The following is a 276-nucleotide window of genomic DNA, read 5'->3' as shown; positions in this document are numbered from 1 at the left end:
TATGTATATATGTATATATATATATATATATATATATATATATATATATATATATATATATATATATATATATATATATATATGTATATATATATACATATATATATATATATATATATATATATATATATATATATATCTGTATATATATACGTGTATATACATACATATATATATATATATATATATATATATATATATATATATATATATATATATATATATATATATATATATATATAAATATAACATTTCTGATAACTGTATCTTTATTGC

This window comes from Palaemon carinicauda, chromosome 26, assembly GCF_036898095.1.
Source record: "Palaemon carinicauda isolate YSFRI2023 chromosome 26, ASM3689809v2, whole genome shotgun sequence".
In the NCBI taxonomy this organism is placed as follows: domain Eukaryota; kingdom Metazoa; phylum Arthropoda; class Malacostraca; order Decapoda; family Palaemonidae; genus Palaemon; species Palaemon carinicauda.
The sequence above is the reverse complement of the archived record's forward strand: the minus strand, read 5'-3'. Positions refer to the sequence as shown.